Source organism: Phallusia mammillata, chromosome 4, assembly GCF_965637545.1.
Source record: "Phallusia mammillata chromosome 4, kaPhaMamm4.hap1.1, whole genome shotgun sequence".
Classification (NCBI taxonomy): domain Eukaryota; kingdom Metazoa; phylum Chordata; class Ascidiacea; order Phlebobranchia; family Ascidiidae; genus Phallusia; species Phallusia mammillata.
This window is the reverse complement of record NC_137255.1, coordinates 8378365-8405660: the sequence shown is the minus strand read 5'-3', so window position 1 is coordinate 8405660 and position 27296 is coordinate 8378365. Positions and strand designations below refer to the sequence as shown.

Genomic DNA, 27296 nt, shown 5'->3' with positions numbered 1-27296 from the left:
CATCCGAGCGTCGTGCAGTCACAGATCTCAAAGCCAATGACGACATTACTATTCTACCCGCTGACAAGGTAATAGTACTGTTATTTTGGACCGCAAGGTTTATGACGACAAAATTCAAGAGCTTTTGCACGACTCAAGCACGTACAAGAAACTGCCACGTGACCCGACCCGAAGAACGGAACTAGTTCTTAACAAGTTTGTTAGTGCTTTGCACAAGGAGAAGAAATGCATCTCCGATGCGATGTTTCACCACCTGCACAGCACAGATGGTTCTGCTCCAAGGTTATATGGATTGCCGAAAGTCCACAAGAAGAATGTACCTCTACGTCCAATTGTGTCGTTTATTGGAAGCCCCACTTACAACCTAGCCAAATATCTAGCGCGACTTTTAGCACCGTTGGTCGGAAACACGGAATTTACCGTCAGAAATTCTGCAGAGTTTGTGAAAGATTTGAATGCGCAACAATCATTGTGTGAAGACGAAACGTTGGTTTCATTTGATGTTACTTCGTTGTTTACCAACGTACCAATCGATCTAGCATTGGAGATAACGGAGTCGCGTTTACTCGATGATTACAGCCTTAAAGACAGGACCACATGGACTCATGAAGATATACATAGGGGGCTTGAGATTTGTTTGGAACAAACATACTTCAGATTCAGAGGTTCCTTTTACAAGCAAATGTATGGCACGGCCATGGGCTCTCCTGTGTCAGTGGCCGTTGCCAACATGGTCATGGAGTCTGTGGAGGAACGTGCCTTGCAAACTTTTACCACACCACCACGGTTTTGGCGACGGTATGTAGATGATACATTCTGTATCATTCATAAACACCGGATAACAGAGTTTCTGCGACATTTGAACAATGTGCAACGAGGAATTACATTCACTATGGAATTGGAAAGTAACAACAGTCTTCCGTTTCTAGATGTGGAAATTTTGAAAGCGGCGGATGGTAAACTTTCCACGCGTGTGTACCACAAGCCGACCAGTACCACGCGCTATTTACACTTTAAATCCCATCATCCATTATACCAAAAAAGGGCTGTTGTCAAAGCGCTTAAAGACCAGGCCGTTCGCTTGACGACAGACCCTGCACTGCTCCAATCGGAGTTGCACAGGGTAAATGAGGCCTTGCGGTTAAATGGCTACCCGAACTGGATTCTCCGTGATAATAAGAAGGTTTCACGGAAACAGATCCAGTGCACAGAACGTGCCTTCGTCACCTTACCCTATATACCAGGGTTGACAGATATAATCCGGCGTATGTTGACCGATTTCGGTGTATCGGTTGGGGTCAAACCAGCAAACACCCTACGTCAGATTCTGTCGCACCCAAAAGACCCGCTAGATGCTACTGCGACAAGGGGTGTGGTTTATGCTATACCGTGCGGAGATTGTGACGAAATTTACATCGGTGAAACGGGCAGAAGTCTTAATACGCGCCGGAAGGAGCACGAAAGGGATGTGGGCAAGAATGATGCCAAGAAATCAGCGTTGGCAAACCATGCAACTACTCACCACCACAGCATTAATTTTTCTGCTGCACAGGTGTTGGTGAAGGAAACTGATTACCACAAGCGCAGTTTCCTAGAGTCTTGGAACATCCATTCACGCGCCAACACAATGAACGTAAAAACAGATGTTCTAATGCCGATAAATTATCGGGCGCTTTTACAGCACTGAGCTGTGTTATCATTGCGTGGTGCGAGTTTGCAGCCGCGCGATCTTCTTATCGCTATTTTTGTGTGTGTGTTTTGCATTTTGTCGCTTTATAAGAATTTTGTTCTCCAAGTTACGTCATTATCCTGATGAAGGCGTCTTGTATAGGACGTCGAAACGTCGATTATTTATAATAAAAACTGCTGGATGAGCAATACTTTGTTATACAGTATGCCTGGCAGCAATAGCCTATTTCATGAATTTAAAGGTCTGTACGGACCCAGCGTCCTTTCGCAGTTGCGGAAATACGTTGATCTAAGACGTACCATTGTGAGACACAAGATGCACCTTTTTTTCAACCATAGATGCCTTAGTGACAATGTGTTGCCGCGGTCGCTTCGATTTAGATCGCCTCATAATTCGGCAGCGGGTAAAAAGATAATGTGGAAATGCGGAATGGCCTTCATTCGACTGCGTATAGGCCTCTCTCACCATCGGATAAGGGAATGCTCTCAGCTCTCAGAAGAGCTTTTGCGCAGATTGGCCGCAATTCTATCACACTATCACATGTGTCGCTTTGAACTGTATGTTAAATCGGGTAACGAAGCCCTTCAACATCAACTCAAGATTAACACGGAACGTCACCTATGTTCGATTGCCCCAAAACGCAAGGAAGCCACAAATGCAACCGGAATGCTTCAAAAGAAAAATTGGGTCGTTAATCTGTCCAGCTATCAGCCGAAGGAAGTGGAGCTAAAGGTTCTGCAACTAGGAACCAACTTTGCAGTTGCACCAAAAACAGTTCCGAAGGCAAGTATGTTGGCCTGTGTTGAGAAGGGTATATATTCTTTGCCGATGCATGTTAAAACTTTAATACAAAGCAAGCTCGTCAATTGTATTAAAAGTCACAGGGGCAATACTTGTAATCTTACGACATCCGAGCGTCGTGCAGTCACAGATCTCAAAGCCAATGACGACATTACTATTCTACCCGCTGACAAAGGTAATAGTACTGTTATTTTGGACCGCAAGGTTTATGACGACAAAATTCAAGAGCTTTTGCACGACTCAAGCACGTACAAGAAACTGCCACGTGACCCGACCCGAAGAACGGAACTAGTTCTTAACAAGTTTGTTAGTGCTTTGCACAAGGAGAAGAAATGCATCTCCGATGCGATGTTTCACCACCTGCACAGCACAGATGGTTCTGCTCCAAGGTTATATGGATTGCCGAAAGTCCACAAGAAGAATGTACCTCTACGTCCAATTGTGTCGTTTATTGGAAGCCCCACTTACAACCTAGCCAAATATCTAGCGCGACTTTTAGCACCGTTGGTCGGAAACACGGAATTTACCGTCAGAAATTCTGCAGAGTTTGTGAAAGATTTGAATGCGCAACAATCATTGTGTGAAGACGAAACGTTGGTTTCATTTGATGTTACTTCGTTGTTTACCAACGTACCAATCGATCTAGCATTGGAGATAACGGAGTCGCGTTTACTCGATGATTACAGCCTTAAAGACAGGACCACATGGACTCATGAAGATATACATAGGGGGCTTGAGATTTGTTTGGAACAAACATACTTCAGATTCAGAGGTTCCTTTTACAAGCAAATGTATGGCACGGCCATGGGCTCTCCTGTGTCAGTGGCCGTTGCCAACATGGTCATGGAGTCTGTGGAGGAACGTGCCTTGCAAACTTTTACCACACCACCACGGTTTTGGCGACGGTATGTAGATGATACATTCTGTATCATTCATAAACACCGGATAACAGAGTTTCTGCGACATTTGAACAATGTGCAAAGAGGAATTACATTCACTATGGAATTGGAAAGTAACAACAGTCTTCCGTTTCTAGATGTGGAAATTTTGAAAGCGGCGGATGGTAAACTTTCCACGCGTGTGTACCACAAGCCGACCAGTACCACGCGCTATTTACACTTTAAATCCCATCATCCATTATACCAAAAAAGGGCTGTTGTCAAAGCGCTTAAAGACCAGGCCGTTCGCTTGACGACAGACCCTGCACTGCTCCAATCGGAGTTGCACAGGGTAAATGAGGCCTTGCGGTTAAATGGCTACCCGAACTGGATTCTCCGTGATAATAAGAAGGTTTCACGGAAACAGATCCAGTGCACAGAACGTGCCTTCGTCACCTTACCCTATATACCAGGGTTGACAGATATAATCCGGCGTATGTTGACCGATTTCGGTGTATCGGTTGGGGTCAAACCAGCAAACACCCTACGTCAGATTCTGTCGCACCCAAAAGACCCGCTAGATGCTACTGCGACAAGGGGTGTGGTTTATGCTATACCGTGCGGAGATTGTGACGAAATTTACATCGGTGAAACGGGCAGAAGTCTTAATACGCGCCGGAAGGAGCACGAAAGGGATGTGGGCAAGAATGATGCCAAGAAATCAGCGTTGGCAAACCATGCAACTACTCACCACCACAGCATTAATTTTTCTGCTGCACAGGTGTTGGTGAAGGAAACTGATTACCACAAGCGCAGTTTCCTAGAGTCTTGGAACATCCATTCACGCGCCAACACAATGAACGTAAAAACAGATGTTCTAATGCCGATAAATTATCGGGCGCTTTTACAGCACTGAGCTGTGTTATCATTGCGTGGTGCGAGTTTGCAGCCGCGCGATCTTCTTATCGCTATTTTTGTGTGTGTGTTTTGCATTTTGTCGCTTTATAAGAATTTTGTTCTCCAAGTTACGTCATTATCCTGATGAAGGCGTCTTGTATAGGACGTCGAAACGTCGATTATTTATAATAAAAACTGCTGGATGAGCAATACTTTGTTATACAGTATGCCTGGCAGCAATAGCCTATTTCATAAGACAGATTGTTTCGATAACCCAGTCATTTAAAATGTACTTGTACGTTGCGACCAAAAGTGTTCTAGAAGGGCTCGTCCGGGATTTGAACCCGGGACCTCTCGCACCCTAAGCGAGAATCATACCCCTAGACCAACGAGCCGATGTGTTAACTGCATGTATACATAAGGCTTGTTCAAAGCAGAAAGTTCGAACCTTTGCCATTGTCGTATGTTCACACCTATGTGATGTGTATTGCTTGGAAGGTTTACGCATTTTGAGTCGACTGCAACCTTGTGCGCCCGGCTAGCTCAGTCGGTAGAGCGTTGGACTCTTAATCCAACGGTCGTGGGTTCGAGCCCCACGTTGGGCGATAGTTTGTGCGAAGTATTAGATTGGATAAGAAAAATTTGCAGTTCCGATAAAGTGGCTGATTTGGCTTTTTTTCAATTGTTTGGCATGATTTGTACCAAAGCATTTGACACGAAGACAACATTTTGTTTAAGTGGCAATTATATTGCATTGAACAAACAAACTGTTCAAAGATCAAAGTAAGAAACCTTGCGTTCACGCATTTAATTGTTGGTTTGTTTTTTCAAATGATAGATTTGATTGTTAGGCAAGGAAGCGTACGATATAAGACAGACGTGTATCGATAACCCAGTCATTTAAAATGTACTTGTACGTTGCGACCAAAAGTGTTATAGAAGGGCTCGTCCGGGATTTGAACCCGGGACCTCTCGAACCCTAAGCGAGAATCATACCCCTAGACCAGTGGTTCTCAAACTTTTTGTTGTTGCGACGCCCCTGGAAATGTTTTCTGGACTTGCGACGCACAAGGAAATAAAAGTTATTGAGGAAACTTGTTATTAAAGCTGTGTTTATTGATACAACAACAAAAAGCCACGAAACGAAACTATTCTGTGACGCCCTTGGAAGATTGAAACGACGCACCAGGGCGTCGCGACGCACAGTTTGAGAACTACTGCCCTAGATCAACGAGCCGATGTGTTAACTGTATGTATACATAAGGCTTGTTCAAAACAGAAAGTTCGAACCTTTGCCATTGTCGTATGTTCACACCTATGTGATGTGTATTGCTTGGAAGGTTTACGCATTTTGAGTCGACTGCAACCTTGTGCGCCCGGCTAGCTCAGTCGGTAGAGCGTTGGACTCTTAGTCCAACGGTCGTGGGTTCGAGCCCCACGTTGGGGGATAGTTTGTGCGAAGTATTAGATTGGATGAGACAGATTTGTAAATCAGGCAAACTAGCTGATTTGGAATTCTTTTCAAGAGTTTGGCAAGGCTTGTACCAAAGCATTTGACACGAAGACAACATTTTGTTTCAGTGGCAATTATATTGCATGTAACAAACAAACTGTTCAAAGATCGAAGTGAGAAACCTTGCGTTCACGCATTTAATTGTTGGTTTGTTTTTTCAAATGATAGATTTGATTGTAAGGCACGGAAGCGTACAATATAAGACAGACGTGTATCGATTACCCAGTCATTTAAAATGTACTTGTACGTTGCGACCAAAAGTGTTCTAGAAGGGCTCGTCCGGGATTTGAACCCGAGACTACTCGCACCCAAAGCGAGAATCATACGCCTGGACCAACGAGCCGATGTGTTAACTGCATGTATACATAAGGATTGTTCAAAACAGAAAGTTCGAACCTTTGCCATTGTCGTATGTTCACACCTATGTGATGTGTATTGCTTGGAAGGTTTACGCATTTTGAGTCGACTGCAACCTTGTGCGCCCGGCTAGCTCAGTCGGTAGAGCGTTGGACTCTTTTCAAGTGTTTGGCATGGCTTGTACCAAAGCATTTGACACGAAGACAACATTTTGTTCAAGTGGCAATTATATTGCATGTAACAAACAAACTGTTCAATGATCGAAGTAAGAAACCTTGCGTTCACGCATTTAATTGTTGGTTTGTTTTTTTCAAATGATAGATTTAATCGTAAGTCACGGAAGCGTACGATATAAGACAGACGTGTATCGATAACCCAGTCATTTAAAATGTACATGTACGTTGCGACAAAAAGTGTTATAGAAGGGCTCGTCCGGGATTTGAATCCGGGACCTCTCGCACCCTAAGCGAGAATCATACCCCTAGACCAGTGGTTCTCAAACTTTTAGTTGTTGCGACGCCCCTGGAAAAGTTTTCTGGACTTGCGACGCACCAGGAAATAAAAGTTATTGAGGAAACTTGTTAGTAAAGCTGTGTTTATTGATACAACAACAAATAGCCACGAAACGAAACTATTCTGTGACGCCCTTGGAAGATTGAAACGACGCACCAGGGCGTCGCGACGCACAGTTTGAGAACTACTGCCCTAGACCAACGTGCCGATGTGTTAACTGCATGTATACAATAAGGCTTGTTCAAATCAGAAAGTTCGAACCTTTGCCATTGTCGTATGTTCACACCTATGTGATGTGTATTGCTTGGAAGGTTTACACATTTTGAGTCGACTGCAACCTTGTGCGCCCAGCTAGCTCAGTCGCTAGAGCGTTGGACTCTTAGTACAACGGTCGTGGCTTCGAGCCCCACGTTGGGCGATAGTTTGTGCGAAGTATTAGATTGGATGAGACAGATTTGTAAATCAGGCAAACTATCTGATTTGGAATTCTTTTCAAGTGTTTGGCATGACTTGTACCAAAGCATTTGACAGGAAGACAACATTTTGTTTAAGTGGCAATTATATTGCATGTAACAAACAAACTGTTCAAAGATCGAAGTAAGAAACCTTGCGTTCACGCATTTATTTTTTGGTTTGTTTTTTCAAATGATAGATTTGATTGTAAGGTACGGAAGCGTACAATATAAGACAGACGTGTATCGATTACCCAGTCATTTAAAATGTACTTGTACGTTGCGACCAAAAGTGTTCTAGAAGGGCTCGTCCGGGATTTGAACCCGGGACCTCTCGCACCCAAAGCGAGAATCATACCCCTAGACCAGTGTTTCTCAAACTTGTACGGATCGCGTACCACTTGACAATTTTTTTTATTGTTGCGTACCACCTAAACCTGGGTTCTTAACCTTTTCGTAGTCACGGCCCCCTTTTGTAAGTCTGCGTACCACCAACGTAATTTAACGTCTTTACATGTGACTTGCATTATACGTTATTGAAGCATTCAAATTCACTTTAAACTAAGTCCTTTCTTCCAACGAAGTTTCTGTACAGTAGCGGTCAACACAACAAACCGATAAATTTTCTGGTATATATAACTTGACTCAATCCTTGTCCTATGAAGTCTATCGTCCATGTGTGTTATGATGTCACAATAGGAGCCGATGTGTCAACTGAACGTATAAACAAGAATTGTTTTAACCAGAAAGTTCGATCCTTTGCCATTATCGTATGTTCACGCCTGTGTGATGTGTATTGCTTGGAAGGTTGTCGCATTTTGTGTCGACTGCAACCTTGTGCGCCTGGCTTGCGCAGTCGGTAGAGCGTTGGACTCTTAATCCAACGGTCGTGGGTTCGAGCCCCACGTTGGGCGATAGTTTGTGCGAAGTATTAGATTGAATGAGACAGATTTGTAAATCAGGCAAACTAGCTGATTTGGAATTCTTTTCAAGTGTTTGGCATGGCTTGTACCAAAGCATTTGACACGAAGACAACATTTTGTTTAAGTGGCAATTATATTGCATGTAACAAACAAACTGTTCAAAGATCAAAGTAACAAACGTTGCGTTCACGCATTTAATTGTTTGTTCGTTTTTTTTTTCAAATGATAGATTTGATTCTAACAAATGGAAGCGTGCGATATAAGACAGATTGTTTCGATAACCCAGTCATTTAAAATGTACTTGTACGTTGCGACCAAAAGTGTTACAGAAGGGCTCGTCCGGGATTTGAACCCGGGACCTCTCGCACCCTAAGCGAGAATCATACCCCTAGACCAACGAGCCGATGTGTTAACTGCATGTATACATAAGGCTTGTTCAAAACAGAAAGTTCGAACCTTTGCCATTGTCGTATGTTCACACCTATGTGATGTGTATTGCTTGGAAGGTTTACGCATTTTGAGTCGACTGCAACCTTGTGCGCCCGGCTAGCTCAGTCGGTAGAGCGTTGGACTCTTAATCCAACGGTCGTGGGTTCGAGCCCCACGTTGGGCGATAGTTTGTGCGAAGTATTAGATTGGATAAGAAAAATTTGCAGTTCCGATAAAGTGGCTGATTTGGCTTTTTTTGAATTGTTTGGCATGATTTGTACCAAAGCATTTGACACGAAGACAACATTTTGTTTAAGTGGCAATTATATTGCATTGAACAAACAAACTGTTCAAAGATCGAAGTAAGAAACCTTGCGTTCACGCATTTAATTGTTGGTTTGTTTTTTCAAATGATAGATTTGATTGTTAGGCAAGGAAGCGTACGATATAAGACAGACGTGTATCGATAACCCAGTCATTTAAAATGTACTTGTACGTTGCGACCAAAAGTGTTATAGAAGGGCTCGTCCGGGATTTGAACCCGGGACCTCTCGAACCCTAAGCGAGAATCATACCCCTAGACCAGTGGTTCTCAAACTTTTTGTTGTTGCGACGCCCCTGGAAATGTTTTCTGGACTTGCGACGCACAAGGAAATAAAAGTTATTGAGGAAACTTGTTATTAAAGCTGTGTTTATTGATACAACAACAAAAAGCCACGAAACGAAACTATTCTGTGACGCCCTTGGAAGGTTGAAACGACGCACCAGGGCGTCGCGACGCACAGTTTGAGAACTACTGCCCTAGACCAACGAGCCGATGTGTTAACTGTATGTATACATAAGGCTTGTTCAAAACAGAAAGTTCGAACCTTTGCCATTGTCGTATGTTCACACCTATGTGATGTGTATTGCTTGGAAGGTTTACGCATTTTGAGTCGACTGCAACCTTGTGCGCCCGGCTAGCTCAGTCGGTAGAGCGTTGGACTCTTAGTCCAACGGTCGTGGGTTCGAGCCCCACGTTGGGCGATAGTTTGTGCGAAGTATTAGATTGGATAAGAAAAATTTGCAGTTCCGATAAAGTGGCTGATTTGGCTTTTTTTCAATTGTTTGGCATGATTTGTACCAAAGCATTTGACACGAAGACAACATTTTGTTTAAGTGGCAATTATATTGCATTGAACAAACAAACTGTTCAAAGATCGAAGTAAGAAACCTTGCGTTCACGCATTTAATTGTTGGTTTGTTTTTTCAAATGATAGATTTGATTGTTAGGCAAGGAAGCGTACGATATAAGACAGACGTGTATCGATAACCCAGTCATTTAAAATGTACTTGTACGTTGCGACCAAAAGTGTTATAGAAGGGCTCGTCCGGGATTTGAACCCGGGACCTCTCGAACCCTAAGCGAGAATCATACCCCTAGACCAGTGGTTCTCAAACTTTTTGTTGTTGCGACGCCCCTGGAAATGTTTTCTGGACTTGCGACGCACAAGGAAATAAAAGTTATTGAGGAAACTTGTTATTAAAGCTGTGTTTATTGATACAACAACAAAAAGCCACGAAACGAAACTATTCTGTGACGCCCTTGGAAGATTGAAACGACGCACCAGGGCGTCGCGACGCACAGTTTGAGAACTACTGCCCTAGATCAACGAGCCGATGTGTTAACTGTATGTATACATAAGGCTTGTTCAAAACAGAAAGTTCGAACCTTTGCCATTGTCGTATGTTCACACCTATGTGATGTGTATTGCTTGGAAGGTTTACGCATTTTGAGTCGACTGCAACCTTGTGCGCCCGGCTAGCTCAGTCGGTAGAGCGTTGGACTCTTAGTCCAACGGTCGTGGGTTCGAGCCCCACGTTGGGGGATAGTTTGTGCGAAGTATTAGATTGGATGAGACAGATTTGTAAATCAGGCAAACTAGCTGATTTGGAATTCTTTTCAAGAGTTTGGCAAGGCTTGTACCAAAGCATTTGACACGAAGACAACATTTTGTTTCAGTGGCAATTATATTGCATGTAACAAACAAACTGTTCAAAGATCGAAGTGAGAAACCTTGCGTTCACGCATTTAATTGTTGGTTTGTTTTTTCAAATGATAGATTTGATTGTAAGGCACGGAAGCGTACAATATAAGACAGACGTGTATCGATTACCCAGTCATTTAAAATGTACTTGTACGTTGCGACCAAAAGTGTTCTAGAAGGGCTCGTCCGGGATTTGAACCCGAGACTACTCGCACCCAAAGCGAGAATCATACGCCTGGACCAACGAGCCGATGTGTTAACTGCATGTATACATAAGGATTGTTCAAAACAGAAAGTTCGAACCTTTGCCATTGTCGTATGTTCACACCTATGTGATGTGTATTGCTTGGAAGGTTTACGCATTTTGAGTCGACTGCAACCTTGTGCGCCCGGCTAGCTCAGTCGGTAGAGCGTTGGACTCTTTTCAAGTGTTTGGCATGGCTTGTACCAAAGCATTTGACACGAAGACAACATTTTGTTCAAGTGGCAATTATATTGCATGTAACAAACAAACTGTTCAATGATCGAAGTAAGAAACCTTGCGTTCACGCATTTAATTGTTGGTTTGTTTTTTTCAAATGATAGATTTAATCGTAAGTCACGGAAGCGTACGATATAAGACAGACGTGTATCGATAACCCAGTCATTTAAAATGTACATGTACGTTGCGACAAAAAGTGTTATAGAAGGGCTCGTCCGGGATTTGAATCCGGGACCTCTCGCACCCTAAGCGAGAATCATACCCCTAGACCAGTGGTTCTCAAACTTTTAGTTGTTGCGACGCCCCTGGAAAAGTTTTCTGGACTTGCGACGCACCAGGAAATAAAAGTTATTGAGGAAACTTGTTAGTAAAGCTGTGTTTATTGATACAACAACAAATAGCCACGAAACGAAACTATTCTGTGACGCCCTTGGAAGATTGAAACGACGCACCAGGGCGTCGCGACGCACAGTTTGAGAACTACTGCCCTAGACCAACGTGCCGATGTGTTAACTGCATGTATACAATAAGGCTTGTTCAAATCAGAAAGTTCGAACCTTTGCCATTGTCGTATGTTCACACCTATGTGATGTGTATTGCTTGGAAGGTTTACACATTTTGAGTCGACTGCAACCTTGTGCGCCCAGCTAGCTCAGTCGCTAGAGCGTTGGACTCTTAGTACAACGGTCGTGGCTTCGAGCCCCACGTTGGGCGATAGTTTGTGCGAAGTATTAGATTGGATGAGACAGATTTGTAAATCAGGCAAACTAGCTGATTTGGAATTCTTTTCAAGTGTTTGGCATGACTTGTACCAAAGCATTTGACAGGAAGACAACATTTTGTTTAAGTGGCAATTATATTGCATGTAACAAACAAACTGTTCAAAGATCGAAGTAAGAAACCTTGCGTTCACGCATTTATTTTTTGGTTTGTTTTTTCAAATGATAGATTTGATTGTAAGGTACGGAAGCGTACAATATAAGACAGACGTGTATCGATTACCCAGTCATTTAAAATGTACTTGTACGTTGCGACCAAAAGTGTTCTAGAAGGGCTCGTCCGGGATTTGAACCCGGGACCTCTCGCACCCAAAGCGAGAATCATACCCCTAGACCAGTGTTTCTCAAACTTGTACGGATCGCGTACCACTTGACAATTTTTTTTATTGTTGCGTACCACCTAAACCTGGGTTCTTAACCTTTTCGTAGTCACGGCCCCCTTTTGTAAGTCTGCGTACCACCAACGTAATTTAACGTCTTTACATGTGACTTGCATTATACGTTATTGAAGCATTCAAATTCACTTTAAACTAAGTCCTTTCTTCCAACGAAGTTTCTGTACAGTAGCGGTCAACACAACAAACCGATAAATTTTCTGGTATATATAACTTGACTCAATCCTTGTCCTATGAAGTCTATCGTCCATGTGTGTTATGATGTCACAATAGGAGCCGATGTGTCAACTGAACGTATAAACAAGAATTGTTTTAACCAGAAAGTTCGATCCTTTGCCATTATCGTATGTTCACGCCTGTGTGATGTGTATTGCTTGGAAGGTTGTCGCATTTTGTGTCGACTGCAACCTTGTGCGCCTGGCTTGCGCAGTCGGTAGAGCGTTGGACTCTTAATCCAACGGTCGTGGGTTCGAGCCCCACGTTGGGCGATAGTTTGTGCGAAGTATTAGATTGAATGAGACAGATTTGTAAATCAGGCAAACTAGCTGATTTGGAATTCTTTTCAAGTGTTTGGCATGGCTTGTACCAAAGCATTTGACACGAAGACAACATTTTGTTTAAGTGGCAATTATATTGCATGTAACAAACAAACTGTTCAAAGATCAAAGTAACAAACGTTGCGTTCACGCATTTAATTGTTTGTTCGTTTTTTTTTTCAAATGATAGATTTGATTCTAACAAATGGAAGCGTGCGATATAAGACAGATTGTTTCGATAACCCAGTCATTTAAAATGTACTTGTACGTTGCGACCAAAAGTGTTACAGAAGGGCTCGTCCGGGATTTGAACCCGGGACCTCTCGCACCCTAAGCGAGAATCATACCCCTAGACCAACGAGCCGATGTGTTAACTGCATGTATACATAAGGCTTGTTCAAAACAGAAAGTTCGAACCTTTGCCATTGTCGTATGTTCACACCTATGTGATGTGTATTGCTTGGAAGGTTTACGCATTTTGAGTCGACTGCAACCTTGTGCGCCCGGCTAGCTCAGTCGGTAGAGCGTTGGACTCTTAATCCAACGGTCGTGGGTTCGAGCCCCACGTTGGGCGATAGTTTGTGCGAAGTATTAGATTGGATAAGAAAAATTTGCAGTTCCGATAAAGTGGCTGATTTGGCTTTTTTTGAATTGTTTGGCATGATTTGTACCAAAGCATTTGACACGAAGACAACATTTTGTTTAAGTGGCAATTATATTGCATTGAACAAACAAACTGTTCAAAGATCGAAGTAAGAAACCTTGCGTTCACGCATTTAATTGTTGGTTTGTTTTTTCAAATGATAGATTTGATTGTTAGGCAAGGAAGCGTACGATATAAGACAGACGTGTATCGATAACCCAGTCATTTAAAATGTACTTGTACGTTGCGACCAAAAGTGTTATAGAAGGGCTCGTCCGGGATTTGAACCCGGGACCTCTCGAACCCTAAGCGAGAATCATACCCCTAGACCAGTGGTTCTCAAACTTTTTGTTGTTGCGACGCCCCTGGAAATGTTTTCTGGACTTGCGACGCACAAGGAAATAAAAGTTATTGAGGAAACTTGTTATTAAAGCTGTGTTTATTGATACAACAACAAAAAGCCACGAAACGAAACTATTCTGTGACGCCCTTGGAAGGTTGAAACGACGCACCAGGGCGTCGCGACGCACAGTTTGAGAACTACTGCCCTAGACCAACGAGCCGATGTGTTAACTGTATGTATACATAAGGCTTGTTCAAAACAGAAAGTTCGAACCTTTGCCATTGTCGTATGTTCACACCTATGTGATGTGTATTGCTTGGAAGGTTTACGCATTTTGAGTCGACTGCAACCTTGTGCGCCCGGCTAGCTCAGTCGGTAGAGCGTTGGACTCTTAGTCCAACGGTCGTGGGTTCGAGCCCCACGTTGGGCGATAGTTTGTGCGAAGTATTAGATTGGATAAGAAAAATTTGCAGTTCCGATAAAGTGGCTGATTTGGCTTTTTTTCAATTGTTTGGCATGATTTGTACCAAAGCATTTGACACGAAGACAACATTTTGTTTAAGTGGCAATTATATTGCATTGAACAAACAAACTGTTCAAAGATCGAAGTAAGAAACCTTGCGTTCACGCATTTAATTGTTGGTTTGTTTTTTCAAATGATAGATTTGATTGTTAGGCAAGGAAGCGTACGATATAAGACAGACGTGTATCGATAACCCAGTCATTTAAAATGTACTTGTACGTTGCGACCAAAAGTGTTATAGAAGGGCTCGTCCGGGATTTGAACCCGGGACCTCTCGAACCCTAAGCGAGAATCATACCCCTAGACCAGTGGTTCTCAAACTTTTTGTTGTTGCGACGCCCCTGGAAATGTTTTCTGGACTTGCGACGCACAAGGAAATAAAAGTTATTGAGGAAACTTGTTATTAAAGCTGTGTTTATTGATACAACAACAAAAAGCCACGAAACGAAACTATTCTGTGACGCCCTTGGAAGATTGAAACGACGCACCAGGGCGTCGCGACGCACAGTTTGAGAACTACTGCCCTAGATCAACGAGCCGATGTGTTAACTGTATGTATACATAAGGCTTGTTCAAAACAGAAAGTTCGAACCTTTGCCATTGTCGTATGTTCACACCTATGTGATGTGTATTGCTTGGAAGGTTTACGCATTTTGAGTCGACTGCAACCTTGTGCGCCCGGCTAGCTCAGTCGGTAGAGCGTTGGACTCTTAGTCCAACGGTCGTGGGTTCGAGCCCCACGTTGGGGGATAGTTTGTGCGAAGTATTAGATTGGATGAGACAGATTTGTAAATCAGGCAAACTAGCTGATTTGGAATTCTTTTCAAGAGTTTGGCAAGGCTTGTACCAAAGCATTTGACACGAAGACAACATTTTGTTTCAGTGGCAATTATATTGCATGTAACAAACAAACTGTTCAAAGATCGAAGTGAGAAACCTTGCGTTCACGCATTTAATTGTTGGTTTGTTTTTTCAAATGATAGATTTGATTGTAAGGCACGGAAGCGTACAATATAAGACAGACGTGTATCGATTACCCAGTCATTTAAAATGTACTTGTACGTTGCGACCAAAAGTGTTCTAGAAGGGCTCGTCCGGGATTTGAACCCGAGACTACTCGCACCCAAAGCGAGAATCATACGCCTGGACCAACGAGCCGATGTGTTAACTGCATGTATACATACGGATTGTTCAAAACAGAAAGTTCGAACCTTTGCCATTGTCGTATGTTCACACCTATGTGATGTGTATTGCTTGGAAGGTTTACGCATTTTGAGTCGACTGCAACCTTGTGCGCCCGGCTAGCTCAGTCGGTAGAGCGTTGGACTCTTTTCAAGTGTTTGGCATGGCTTGTACCAAAGCATTTGACACGAAGACAACATTTTGTTCAAGTGGCAATTATATTGCATGTAACAAACAAACTGTTCAAAGATCGAAGTAAGAAACCTTGCGTTCACGCATTTAATTGTTGGTTTGTTTTTTTCAAATGATAGATTTAATCGTAAGTCACGGAAGCGTACGATATAAGACAGACGTGTATCGATAACCCAGTCATTTAAAATGTACATGTACGTTGCGACAAAAAGTGTTATAGAAGGGCTCGTCCGGGATTTGAATCCGGGACCTCTCGCACCCTAAGCGAGAATCATACCCCTAGACCAGTGGTTCTCAAACTTTTAGTTGTTGCGACGCCCCTGGAAAAGTTTTCTGGACTTGCGACGCACCAGGAAATAAAAGTTATTGAGGAAACTTGTTAGTAAAGCTGTGTTTATTGATACAACAACAAATAGCCACGAAACGAAACTATTCTGTGACGCCCTTGGAAGATTGAAACGACGCACCAGGGCGTCGCGACGCACAGTTTGAGAACTACTGCCCTAGACCAACGTGCCGATGTGTTAACTGCATGTATACAATAAGGCTTGTTCAAATCAGAAAGTTCGAACCTTTGCCATTGTCGTATGTTCACACCTATGTGATGTGTATTGCTTGGAAGGTTTACGCATTTTGAGTCGACTGCAACCTTGTGCGCCCAGCTAGCTCAGTCGCTAGAGCGTTGGACTCTTAGTACAACGGTCGTGGCTTCGAGCCCCACGTTGGGCGATAGTTTGTGCGAAGTATTAGATTGGATGAGACAGATTTGTAAATCAGGCAAACTAGCTGATTTGGAATTCTTTTCAAGTGTTTGGCATGGCTTGTACCAAAGCATTTGACAGGAAGACAACATTTTGTTTAAGTGGCAATTATATTGCATGTAACAAACAAACTGTTCAAAGATCGAAGTAAGAAACCTTGCGTTCACGCATTTATTTTTTGGTTTGTTTTTTCAAATGATAGATTTGATTGTAAGGTACGGAAGCGTACAATATAAGACAGACGTGTATCGATTACCCAGTCATTTAAAATGTACTTGTACGTTGCGACCAAAAGTGTTCTAGAAGGGCTCGTCCGGGATTTGAACCCGGGACCTCTCGCACCCAAAGCGAGAATCATACCCCTAGACCAGTGTTTCTCAAACTTGTACGGATCGCGTACCACTTGACAATTTTTTTTATTGTTGCGTACCACCTAAACCTGGGTTCTTAACCTTTTCGTAGTCACGGCCCCCTTTTGTAAGTCTGCGTACCACCAACGTAATTTAACGTCTTTACATGTGACTTGCATTATACGTTATTGAAGCATTCAAATTCACTTTAAACTAAGTCCTTTCTTCCAACGAAGTTTCTGTACAGTAGCGGTCAACACAACAAACCGATAAATTTTCTGGTATATATAACTTGACTCAATCCTTGTCCTATGAAGTCTATCGTCCATGTGTGTTATGATGTCACAATAGGAGCCGATGTGTCAACTGAACGTATAAACAAGAATTGTTTTAACCAGAAAGTTCGATCCTTTGCCATTATCGTATGTTCACGCCTGTGTGATGTGTATTGCTTGGAAGGTTGTCGCATTTTGTGTCGACTGCAACCTTGTGCGCCTGGCTTGCGCAGTCGGTAGAGCGTTGGACTCTTAATCCAACGGTCGTGGGTTCGAGCCCCACGTTGGGCGATAGTTTGTGCGAAGTATTAGATTGAATGAGACAGATTTGTAAATCAGGCAAACTAGCTGATTTGGAATTCTTTTCAAGTGTTTGGCATGGCTTGTACCAAAGCATTTGACACGAAGACAACATTTTGTTTAAGTGGCAATTATATTGCATGTAACAAACAAACTGTTCAAAGATCAAAGTAACAAACGTTGCGTTCACGCATTTAATTGTTTGTTCGTTTTTTTTTTCAAATGATAGATTTGATTCTAACAAATGGAAGCGTGCGATATAAGACAGATTGTTTCGATAACCCAGTCATTTAAAATGTACTTGTACGTTGCGACCAAAAGTGTTACAGAAGGGCTCGTCCGGGATTTGAACCCGGGACCTCTCGCACCCTAAGCGAGAATCATACCCCTAGACCAACGAGCCGATGTGTTAACTGCATGTATACATAAGGCTTGTTCAAAACAGAAAGTTCGAACCTTTGCCATTGTCGTATGTTCACACCTATGTGATGTGTATTGCTTGGAAGGTTTACGCATTTTGAGTCGACTGCAACCTTGTGCGCCCGGCTAGCTCAGTCGGTAGAGCGTTGGACTCTTAATCCAACGGTCGTGGGTTCGAGCCCCACGTTGGGCGATAGTTTGTGCGAAGTATTAGATTGGATAAGAAAAATTTGCAGTTCCGATAAAGTGGCTGATTTGGCTTTTTTTGAATTGTTTGGCATGATTTGTACCAAAGCATTTGACACAAAGACAACATTTTGTTTAAGTGGCAATTATATTGCATTGAACAAACAAACTGTTCAAAGATCGAAGTAAGAAACCTTGCGTTCACGCATTTAATTGTTGGTTTGTTTTTTCAAATGATAGATTTGATTGTTAGGCAAGGAAGCGTACGATATAAGACAGACGTGTATCGATAACCCAGTCATTTAAAATGTACTTGTACGTTGCGACCAAAAGTGTTATAGAAGGGCTCGTCCGGGATTTGAACCCGGGACCTCTCGAACCCTAAGCGAGAATCATACCCCTAGACCAGTGGTTCTCAAACTTTTTGTTGTTGCGACGCCCCTGGAAATGTTTTCTGGACTTGCGACGCACAAGGAAATAAAAGTTATTGAGGAAACTTGTTATTAAAGCTGTGTTTATTGATACAACAACAAAAAGCCACGAAACGAAACTATTCTGTGACGCCCTTGGAAGATTGAAACGACGCACCAGGGCGTCGCGACGCACAGTTTGAGAACTACTGCCCTAGACCAACGAGCCGATGTGTTAACTGTATATACATAAGGCTTGTTCAAAACAGAAAGTTCGAACCTTTGCCATTGTCGTATGTTCACACCTATGTGATGTGTATTGCTTGGAAGGTTTACGCATTTTGAGTCGACTGCAACCTTGTGCGCCCGGCTAGCTCAGTCGGTAGAGCGTTGGACTCTTAGTCCAACGGTCGTGGGTTCGAGCCCCACGTTGGGGGATAGTTTGTGCGAAGTATTAGATTGGATGAGACAGATTTGTAAATCAGGCAAACTAGCTGATTTGGAATTCTTTTCAAGAGTTTGGCAAGGCTTGTACCAAAGCATTTGACACGAAGACAACATTTTGTTTAAGTGGCAATTATATTGCATGTAACAAACAAACTGTTCAAAGATCGAAGTGAGAAACCTTGCGTTCACGCATTTAATTGTTGGTTTGTTTTTTCAAATGATAGATTTGATTGTAAGGCACGGAAGCGTACAATATAAGACAGACGTGTATCGATTACCCAGTCATTTAAAATGTACTTGTACGTTGCGACCAAAAGTGTTCTAGAAGGGCTCGTCCGGGATTTGAACCCGAGACTACTCGCACCCAAAGCGAGAATCATACGCCTGGACCAACGAGCCGATGTGTTAACTGCATGTATACATAAGGATTGTTCAAAACAGAAAGTTCGAACCTTTGCCATTGTCGTATGTTCACACCTATGTGATGTGTATTGCTTGGAAGGTTTACGCATTTTGAGTCGACTGCAACCTTGTGCGCCCGGCTAGCTCAGTCGGTAGAGCGTTGGACTCTTTTCAAGTGTTTGGCATGGCTTGTACCAAAGCATTTGACACGAAGACAACATTTTGTTCAAGTGGCAATTATATTGCATGTAACAAACAAACTGTTCAAAGATCGAAGTAAGAAACCTTGCGTTCACGCATTTAATTGTTGGTTTGTTTTTTCAAATGATAGATTTAATCGTAAGTCACGGAAGCGTACGATATAAGACAGACGTGTATCGATAACCCAGTCATTTAAAATGTACATGTACGTTGCGACAAAAAGTGTTATAGAAGGGCTCGTCCGGGATTTGAATCCGGGACCTCTCGCACCCTAAGCGAGAATCATACCCCTAGACCAGTGGTTCTCAAACTTTTAGTTGTTGCGACGCCCCTGGAAAAGTTTTCTGGACTTGCGACGCACCAGGAAATAAAAGTTATTGAGGAAACTTGTTAGTAAAGCTGTGTTTATTGATACAACAACAAATAGCCACGAAACGAAACTATTCTGTGACGCCCTTGGAAGATTGAAACGACGCACCAGGGCGTCGCGACGCACAGTTTGAGAACTACTGCCCTAGACCAACGTGCCGATGTGTTAACTGCATGTATACAATAAGGCTTGTTCAAATCAGAAAGTTCGAACCTTTGCCATTGTCGTATGTTCACACCTATGTGATGTGTATTGCTTGGAAGGTTTACGCATTTTGAGTCGACTGCAACCTTGTGCGCCCAGCTAGCTCAGTCGCTAGAGCGTTGGACTCTTAGTACAACGGTCGTGGCTTCGAGCCCCACGTTGGGCGATAGTTTGTGCGAAGTATTAGATTGGATGAGACAGATTTGTAAATCAGGCAAACTAGCTGATTTGGAATTCTTTTCAAGTGTTTGGCATGGCTTGTACCAAAGCATTTGACAGGAAGACAACATTTTTTTAAGTGGCAATTATATTGCATGTAACAAACAAACTGTTCAAAGATCGAAGTAAGAAACCTTGCGTTCACGCATTTATTTTTTGGTTTGTTTTTTCAAATGATAGATTTGATTGTAAGGTACGGAAGCGTACAATATAAGACAGACGTGTATCGATTACCCAGTCATTTAAAATGTACTTGTACGTTGCGACCAAAAGTGTTATAGAAGGGCTCGTCCGGGATTTGAACCCGGGACCTCTCGCACCCAAAGCGAGAATCATACCCCTAGACCAGTGTTTCTCAAACTTGTACGGATCGCGTACCACTTGACAATTTTTTTTATTGTTGCGTACCACCTAAACCTGGGTTCTTAACCTTTTCGTAGTCACGGCCCCCTTTTGTAAGTCTGCGTACCACCAACGTAATTTAACGTCTTTACATGTGACTTGCATTATACGTTATTGAAGCATTCAAATTCACTTTAAACTAAGTCCTTTCTTCCAACGAAGTTTCTGTACAGTAGCGGTCAACACAACAAACCGATAAATTTTCTGGTATATATAACTTGACTCAATCCTTGTCCTATGAAGTCTATCGTCCATGTGTGTTATGATGTCACAATAGGAGCCGATGTGTCAACTGAACGTATAAACAAGAATTGTTTTAACCAGAAAGTTCGATCCTTTGCCATTATCGTATGTTCACGCCTGTGTGATGTGTATTGCTTGGAAGGTTGTCGCATTTTGTGTCGACTGCAACCTTGTGCGCCTGGCTTGCGCAGTCGGTAGAGCGTTGGACTCTTAATCCAACGGTCGTGGGTTCGAGCCCCACGTTGGGCGATAGTTTGTGCGAAGTATTAGATTGAATGAGACAGATTTGTAAATCAGGCAAACTAGCTGATTTGGAATTCTTTTCAAGTGTTTGGCATGGCTTGTACCAAAGCATTTGACACGAAGACAACATTTTGTTTAAGTGGCAATTATATTGCATGTAACAAACAAACTGTTCAAAGATCAAAGTAACAAACGTTGCGTTCACGCATTTAATTGTTTGTTCGTTTTTTTTTTCAAATGATAGATTTGATTCTAACAAATGGAAGCGTGCGATATAAGACAGATTGTTTCGATAACCCAGTCATTTAAAATGTACTTGTACGTTGCGACCAAAAGTGTTACAGAAGGGCTCGTCCGGGATTTGAACCCGGGACCTCTCGCACCCTAAGCGAGAATCATACCCCTAGACCAACGAGCCGATGTGTTAACTGCATGTATACATAAGGCTTGTTCAAAACAGAAAGTTCGAACCTTTGCCATTGTCGTATGTTCACACCTATGTGATGTGTATTGCTTGGAAGGTTTACGCATTTTGAGTCGACTGCAACCTTGTGCGCCCGGCTAGCTCAGTCGGTAGAGCGTTGGACTCTTAATCCAACGGTCGTGGGTTCGAGCCCCACGTTGGGCGATAGTTTGTGCGAAGTATTAGATTGGATAAGAAAAATTTGCAGTTCCGATAAAGTGGCTGATTTGGCTTTTTTTCAATTGTTTGGCATGATTTGTACCAAAGCATTTGACACAAAGACAACATTTTGTTTAAGTGGCAATTATATTGCATTGAACAAACAAACTGTTCAAAGATCGAAGTAAGAAACCTTGCGTTCACGCATTTAATTGTTGGTTTGTTTTTTCAAATGATAGATTTGATTGTTAGGCAAGGAAGCGTACGATATAAGACAGACGTGTATCGATAACCCAGTCATTTAAAATGTACTTGTACGTTGCGACCAAAAGTGTTATAGAAGGGCTCGTCCGGGATTTGAACCCGGGACCTCTCGAACCCTAAGCGAGAATCATACCCCTAGACCAGTGGTTCTCAAACTTTTTGTTGTTGCGACGCCCCTGGAAATGTTTTCTGGACTTGCGACGCACAAGGAAATAAAAGTTATTGAGGAAACTTGTTATTAAAGCTGTGTTTATTGATACAACAACAAAAAGCCACGAAACGAAACTATTCTGTGACGCCCTTGGAAGATTGAAACGACGCACCAGGGCGTCGCGACGCACAGTTTGAGAACTACTGCCCTAGACCAACGAGCCGATGTGTTAACTGTATGTATACATAAGGCTTGTTCAAAACAGAAAGTTCGAACCTTTGCCATTGTCGTATGTTCACACCTATGTGATGTGTATTGCTTGGAAGGTTTACGCATTTTGAGTCGACTGCAACCTTGTGCGCCCGGCTAGCTCAGTCGGTAGAGCGTTGGACTCTTAGTCCAACGGTCGTGGGTTCGAGCCCCACGTTGGGGGATAGTTTGTGCGAAGTATTAGATTGGATGAGACAGATTTGTAAATCAGGCAAACTAGCTGATTTGGAATTCTTTTCAAGAGTTTGGCAAGGCTTGTACCAAAGCATTTGACAGGAAGACAACATTTTGTTTAAGTGGCAATTATATTGCATGTAACAAACAAACTGTTCAAAGATCGAAGTAAGAAACCTTGCGTTCACGCATTTATTTTTTGGTTTGTTTTTTCAAATGATAGATTTGATTGTAAGGTACGGAAGCGTACAATATAAGACAGACGTGTATCGATTACCCAGTCATTTAAAATGTACTTGTACGTTGCGACCAAAAGTGTTCTAGAAGGGCTCGTCCGGGATTTGAACCCGGGACCTCTCGCACCCAAAGCGAGAATCATACCCCTAGACCAGTGTTTCTCAAACTTGTACGGATCGCGTACCACTTGACAATTTTTTTTATTGTTGCGTACCACCTAAACCTGGGTTCTTAACCTTTTCGTAGTCACGGCCCCCTTTTGTAAGTCTGCGTACCACCAACGTAATTTAACGTCTTTACATGTGACTTGCATTATACGTTATTGAAGCATTCAAATTCACTTTAAACTAAGTCCTTTCTTCCAACGAAGTTTCTGTACAGTAGCGGTCAACACAACAAACCGATAAATTTTCTGGTATATATAACTTGACTCAATCCTTGTCCTATGAAGTCTATCGTCCATGTGTGTTATGATGTCACAATAGGAGCCGATGTGTCAACTGAACGTATAAACAAGAATTGTTTTAACCAGAAAGTTCGATCCTTTGCCATTATCGTATGTTCACGCCTGTGTGATGTGTATTGCTTGGAAGGTTGTCGCATTTTGTGTCGACTGCAACCTTGTGCGCCTGGCTTGCGCAGTCGGTAGAGCGTTGGACTCTTAATCCAACGGTCGTGGGTTCGAGCCCCACGTTGGGCGATAGTTTGTGCGAAGTATTAGATTGAATGAGACAGATTTGTAAATCAGGCAAACTAGCTGATTTGGAATTCTTTTCAAGTGTTTGGCATGGCTTGTACCAAAGCATTTGACACGAAGACAACATTTTGTTTAAGTGGCAATTATATTGCATGTAACAAACAAACTGTTCAAAGATCAAAGTAACAAACGTTGCGTTCACGCATTTAATTGTTTGTTCGTTTTTTTTTTCAAATGATAGATTTGATTCTAACAAATGGAAGCGTGCGATATAAGACAGATTGTTTCGATAACCCAGTCATTTAAAATGTACTTGTACGTTGCGACCAAAAGTGTTACAGAAGGGCTCGTCCGGGATTTGAACCCGGGACCTCTCGCACCCTAAGCGAGAATCATACCCCTAGACCAACGAGCCGATGTGTTAACTGCATGTATACATAAGGCTTGTTCAAAACAGAAAGTTCGAACCTTTGCCATTGTCGTATGTTCACACCTATGTGATGTGTATTGCTTGGAAGGTTTACGCATTTTGAGTCGACTGCAACCTTGTGCGCCCGGCTAGCTCAGTCGGTAGAGCGTTGGACTCTTAATCCAACGGTCGTGGGTTCGAGCCCCACGTTGGGCGATAGTTTGTGCGAAGTATTAGATTGGATAAGAAAAATTTGCAGTTCCGATAAAGTGGCTGATTTGGCTTTTTTTGAATTGTTTGGCATGATTTGTACCAAAGCATTTGACACAAAGACAACATTTTGTTTAAGTGGCAATTATATTGCATGTAACAAACAAACTGTTCAAAGATCGAAGTAAGAAACCTTGCGTTCACGCATTTAATTGTTGGTTTGTTTTTTCAAATGATAGATTTGATTGTTAGGCAAGGAAGCGTACGATATAAGACAGACGTGTATCGATAACCCAGTCATTTAAAATGTACTTGTACGTTGCGACCAAAAGTGTTATAGAAGGGCTCGTCCGGGATTTGAACCCGGGACCTCTCGAACCCTAAGCGAGAATCATACCCCTAGACCAGTGGTTCTCAAACTTTTTGTTGTTGCGACGCCCCTGGAAATGTTTTCTGGACTTGCGACGCACAAGGAAATAAAAGTTATTGAGGAAACTTGTTATTAAAGCTGTGTTTATTGATACAACAACAAAAAGCCACGAAACGAAACTATTCTGTGACGCCCTTGGAAGATTGAAACGACGCACCAGGGCGTCGCGACGCACAGTTTGAGAACTACTGCCCTAGACCAACGAGCCGATGTGTTAACTGTATGTATACATAAGGCTTGTTCAAAACAGAAAGTTCGAACCTTTGCCATTGTCGTATGTTCACACCTATGTGATGTGTATTGCTTGGAAGGTTTACGCATTTTGAGTCGACTGCAACCTTGTGCGCCCGGCTAGCTCAGTCGGTAGAGCGTTGGACTCTTAGTCCAACGGTCGTGGGTTCGAGCCCCACGTTGGGGGATAGTTTGTGCGAAGTATTAGATTGGATGAGACAGATTTGTAAATCAGGCAAACTAGCTGATTTGGAATTCTTTTCAAGAGTTTGGCAAGGCTTGTACCAAAGCATTTGACACGAAGACAACATTTTGTTTAAGTGGCAATTATATTGCATGTAACAAACAAACTGTTCAAAGATCGAAGTGAGAAACCTTGCGTTCACGCATTTAATTGTTGGTTTGTTTTTTCAAATGATAGATTTGATTGTAAGGCACGGAAGCGTACAATATAAGACAGACGTGTATCGATTACCCAGTCATTTAAAATGTACTTGTACGTTGCGACCAAAAGTGTTCTAGAAGGGCTCGTCCGGGATTTGAACCCGAGACTACTCGCACCCAAAGCGAGAATCATACGCCTGGACCAACGAGCCGATGTGTTAACTGCATGTATACATAAGGATTGTTCAAAACAGAAAGTTCGAACCTTTGCCATTGTCGTATGTTCACACCTATGTGATGTGTATTGCTTGGAAGGTTTACGCATTTTGAGTCGACTGCAACCTTGTGCGCCCGGCTAGCTCAGTCGGTAGAGCGTTGGACTCTTTTCAAGTGTTTGGCATGGCTTGTACCAAAGCATTTGACACGAAGACAACATTTTGTTCAAGTGGCAATTATATTGCATGTAACAAACAAACTGTTCAAAGATCGAAGTAAGAAACCTTGCGTTCACGCATTTAATTGTTGGTTTGTTTTTTTCAAATGATAGATTTAATCGTAAGTCACGGAAGCGTACGATATAAGACAGACGTGTATCGATAACCCAGTCATTTAAAATGTACATGTACGTTGCGACAAAAAGTGTTATAGAAGGGCTCGTCCGGGATTTGAATCCGGGACCTCTCGCACCCTAAGCGAGAATCATACCCCTAGACCAGTGGTTCTCAAACTTTTAGTTGTTGCGACGCCCCTGGAAAAGTTTTCTGGACTTGCGACGCACCAGGAAATAAAAGTTATTGAGGAAACTTGTTAGTAAAGCTGTGTTTATTGATACAACAACAAATAGCCACGAAACGAAACTATTCTGTGACGCCCTTGGAAGATTGAAACGACGCACCAGGGCGTCGCGACGCACAGTTTGAGAACTACTGCCCTAGACCAACGTGCCGATGTGTTAACTGCATGTATACAATAAGGCTTGTTCAAATCAGAAAGTTCGAACCTTTGCCATTGTCGTATGTTCACACCTATGTGATGTGTATTGCTTGGAAGGTTTACGCATTTTGAGTCGACTGCAACCTTGTGCGCCCAGCTAGCTCAGTCGCTAGAGCGTTGGACTCTTAGTACAACGGTCGTGGCTTCGAGCCCCACGTTGGGCGATAGTTTGTGCGAAGTATTAGATTGGATGAGACAGATTTGTAAATCAGGCAAACTAGCTGATTTGGAATTCTTTTCAAGTGTTTGGCATGGCTTGTACCAAAGCATTTGACAGGAAGACAACATTTTGTTTAAGTGGCAATTATATTGCATGTAACAAACAAACTGTTCAAAGATCGAAGTAAGAAACCTTGCGTTCACGCATTTATTTTTTGGTTTGTTTTTTCAAATGATAGATTTGATTGTAAGGTACGGAAGCGTACAATATAAGACAGACGTGTATCGATTACCCAGTCATTTAAAATGTACTTGTACGTTGCGACCAAAAGTGTTCTAGAAGGGCTCGTCCGGGATTTGAACCCGGGACCTCTCGCACCCAAAGCGAGAATCATACCCCTAGACCAGTGTTTCTCAAACTTGTACGGATCGCGTACCACTTGACAATTTTTTTTATTGTTGCGTACCACCTAAACCTGGGTTCTTAACCTTTTCGTAGTCACGGCCCCCTTTTGTAAGTCTGCGTACCACCAACGTAATTTAACGTCTTTACATGTGACTTGCATTATACGTTATTGAAGCATTCAAATTCACTTTAAACTAAGTCCTTTCTTCCAACGAAGTTTCTGTACAGTAGCGGTCAACACAACAAACCGATAAATTTTCTGGTATATATAACTTGACTCAATCCTTGTCCTATGAAGTCTATCGTCCATGTGTGTTATGATGTCACAATAGGAGCCGATGTGTCAACTGAACGTATAAACAAGAATTGTTTTAACCAGAAAGTTCGATCCTTTGCCATTATCGTATGTTCACGCCTGTGTGATGTGTATTGCTTGGAAGGTTGTCGCATTTTGTGTCGACTGCAACCTTGTGCGCCTGGCTTGCGCAGTCGGTAGAGCGTTGGACTCTTAATCCAACGGTCGTGGGTTCGAGCCCCACGTTGGGCGATAGTTTGTGCGAAGTATTAGATTGAATGAGACAGATTTGTAAATCAGGCAAACTAGCTGATTTGGAATTCTTTTCAAGTGTTTGGCATGGCTTGTACCAAAGCATTTGACACGAAGACAACATT

At 42.6% G+C, this 27296-nt stretch overlaps 20 non-coding genes across 20 annotated transcripts; 14 read left to right on the top strand and 6 right to left on the bottom strand.

The window, feature by feature from the left end:
- Nucleotides 1–4589: 4589 nt before the first annotated feature.
- On the bottom strand, nt 4590–4661 carry Trnap-agg (transfer RNA proline (anticodon AGG)). The gene has a single exon. It is a non-coding gene; the product is annotated as a tRNA-Pro (tRNA).
- A 137-nt stretch (nt 4662–4798) lies between these two features.
- Trnak-cuu (transfer RNA lysine (anticodon CUU)) lies at nt 4799–4871 on the top strand. The gene has a single exon. It is a non-coding gene; the product is annotated as a tRNA-Lys (tRNA).
- A 769-nt stretch (nt 4872–5640) lies between these two features.
- Trnak-cuu (transfer RNA lysine (anticodon CUU)) lies at nt 5641–5713 on the top strand. Its single transcript has one exon. It is a non-coding gene; the product is annotated as a tRNA-Lys (tRNA).
- Nucleotides 5714–8355: 2642 nt separating this feature from the next.
- Nucleotides 8356–8427, bottom strand: Trnap-agg (transfer RNA proline (anticodon AGG)). Its single transcript has one exon. It is a non-coding gene; the product is annotated as a tRNA-Pro (tRNA).
- A 137-nt stretch (nt 8428–8564) lies between these two features.
- On the top strand, nt 8565–8637 carry Trnak-cuu (transfer RNA lysine (anticodon CUU)). The gene has a single exon. It is a non-coding gene; the product is annotated as a tRNA-Lys (tRNA).
- Nucleotides 8638–9406: 769 nt separating this feature from the next.
- On the top strand, nt 9407–9479 carry Trnak-cuu (transfer RNA lysine (anticodon CUU)). The gene has a single exon. It is a non-coding gene; the product is annotated as a tRNA-Lys (tRNA).
- Nucleotides 9480–10248: 769 nt separating this feature from the next.
- Trnak-cuu (transfer RNA lysine (anticodon CUU)) lies at nt 10249–10321 on the top strand. Its single transcript has one exon. It is a non-coding gene; the product is annotated as a tRNA-Lys (tRNA).
- Nucleotides 10322–12963: 2642 nt separating this feature from the next.
- On the bottom strand, nt 12964–13035 carry Trnap-agg (transfer RNA proline (anticodon AGG)). The gene has a single exon. It is a non-coding gene; the product is annotated as a tRNA-Pro (tRNA).
- Nucleotides 13036–13172: 137 nt separating this feature from the next.
- Nucleotides 13173–13245, top strand: Trnak-cuu (transfer RNA lysine (anticodon CUU)). The gene has a single exon. It is a non-coding gene; the product is annotated as a tRNA-Lys (tRNA).
- A 769-nt stretch (nt 13246–14014) lies between these two features.
- On the top strand, nt 14015–14087 carry Trnak-cuu (transfer RNA lysine (anticodon CUU)). Its single transcript has one exon. It is a non-coding gene; the product is annotated as a tRNA-Lys (tRNA).
- Nucleotides 14088–14856: 769 nt separating this feature from the next.
- Nucleotides 14857–14929, top strand: Trnak-cuu (transfer RNA lysine (anticodon CUU)). The gene has a single exon. It is a non-coding gene; the product is annotated as a tRNA-Lys (tRNA).
- A 2642-nt stretch (nt 14930–17571) lies between these two features.
- On the bottom strand, nt 17572–17643 carry Trnap-agg (transfer RNA proline (anticodon AGG)). Its single transcript has one exon. It is a non-coding gene; the product is annotated as a tRNA-Pro (tRNA).
- A 137-nt stretch (nt 17644–17780) lies between these two features.
- On the top strand, nt 17781–17853 carry Trnak-cuu (transfer RNA lysine (anticodon CUU)). Its single transcript has one exon. It is a non-coding gene; the product is annotated as a tRNA-Lys (tRNA).
- A 767-nt stretch (nt 17854–18620) lies between these two features.
- On the top strand, nt 18621–18693 carry Trnak-cuu (transfer RNA lysine (anticodon CUU)). The gene has a single exon. It is a non-coding gene; the product is annotated as a tRNA-Lys (tRNA).
- Nucleotides 18694–21333: 2640 nt separating this feature from the next.
- On the bottom strand, nt 21334–21405 carry Trnap-agg (transfer RNA proline (anticodon AGG)). Its single transcript has one exon. It is a non-coding gene; the product is annotated as a tRNA-Pro (tRNA).
- Nucleotides 21406–21542: 137 nt separating this feature from the next.
- On the top strand, nt 21543–21615 carry Trnak-cuu (transfer RNA lysine (anticodon CUU)). The gene has a single exon. It is a non-coding gene; the product is annotated as a tRNA-Lys (tRNA).
- A 769-nt stretch (nt 21616–22384) lies between these two features.
- Nucleotides 22385–22457, top strand: Trnak-cuu (transfer RNA lysine (anticodon CUU)). The gene has a single exon. It is a non-coding gene; the product is annotated as a tRNA-Lys (tRNA).
- A 1288-nt stretch (nt 22458–23745) lies between these two features.
- Nucleotides 23746–23817, bottom strand: Trnap-agg (transfer RNA proline (anticodon AGG)). Its single transcript has one exon. It is a non-coding gene; the product is annotated as a tRNA-Pro (tRNA).
- A 137-nt stretch (nt 23818–23954) lies between these two features.
- Trnak-cuu (transfer RNA lysine (anticodon CUU)) lies at nt 23955–24027 on the top strand. Its single transcript has one exon. It is a non-coding gene; the product is annotated as a tRNA-Lys (tRNA).
- A 769-nt stretch (nt 24028–24796) lies between these two features.
- On the top strand, nt 24797–24869 carry Trnak-cuu (transfer RNA lysine (anticodon CUU)). Its single transcript has one exon. It is a non-coding gene; the product is annotated as a tRNA-Lys (tRNA).
- The last annotated feature ends 2427 nt before the right edge of the window (nt 24870–27296 follow it).